The sequence below is a fragment of the Physeter macrocephalus genome, chromosome 18, assembly GCF_002837175.3.
Source record: "Physeter macrocephalus isolate SW-GA chromosome 18, ASM283717v5, whole genome shotgun sequence".
NCBI lineage: Eukaryota > Metazoa > Chordata > Mammalia > Artiodactyla > Physeteridae > Physeter > Physeter macrocephalus.
The window spans coordinates 9,088,915-9,089,926 of record NC_041231.1 but is presented as its reverse complement, the minus strand read 5'-3'; positions in this window follow the sequence as shown (position 1 = coordinate 9,089,926).

Below are 1,012 nucleotides of genomic sequence, written 5' to 3'. Positions count from 1 at the left end.
TCATTAGTGTGTGATCGTGTGATGTAGGGCAGTCCCTTATCTTCTGGGGTCGTCTCCTCTGACAGATTGTGTGCAGTACCCTTAATAATCATTGTATAACTGTGGTGATCATCACAGCTGTCATTTATTGAGCCCTTACTGTGTGCCAAGCATCGTAGGAGACCTTTGACATGCATGACCTCGTTTAACTCTAATGGCAGTTCTACGAGATCAGCGCTCGCGACCTTCATTTTTCTGATAGGGAGACTGAAGTTGTGACTGAAAGGGTCATTTGCCCCTCAACGTTTCCAGGGCCAGTAACTCACAGTCCTGGGCTTTGAATGCTGGAGCCCAGGCTCTTGGAAACTTCTACACAGTACTGCCTCCCTCATCTTTACTTATAGGAGGGAGTCGGGACCCGGTGAGCACCTCCTTCACCAGATCATCGATCAGGGTCTTGTGTGAGCCAGATCTTCTTAGGTGCCAGGAACACAGAGGTGCACAAGACAGACAAAACTGCCTGGATGGAGCTGCTCACGTGCTGGGGCGGGGCAGGGGTGGGGAACAAACAAGCAAACACATAAATACGTACTGTAATTTCAGGGTACTAAGCAAAATAAAGCAGAGTAAAGGAACAGAGAGTAAAAAGGAAGTTAGGGTGGTGGTTAGGAAGGGACTCTGAAAAGATGTGCCCCAAACAACAACAGAAATGTGACTACAGTGAGGGAACAGGTCACTTGACAGTCTGGGGAAGAATACCCGAGGCACAAAGGAGCAGCCAGTGCAAAGGCCCCAAGGCAGGACTCAGGAGCTGCACAAGGACAGTGCGTCTAGAACTGAGAGGTCCCAGGGGGAGAGTGACGTGAGGTGATGTCTGGGAGTCAGGCTGGGGAAGATCACGTGGGGCTGGGCAAAGACTCGGGATGTTATTCTGGTTATTGGAGGTCTTGGGAGATTTTGAGCAAAGGGGTGACTTATATTCAGTAACTTGATTTAGTGGGATCTTTGTGTGCTTTCTTACCAATAGACGTCG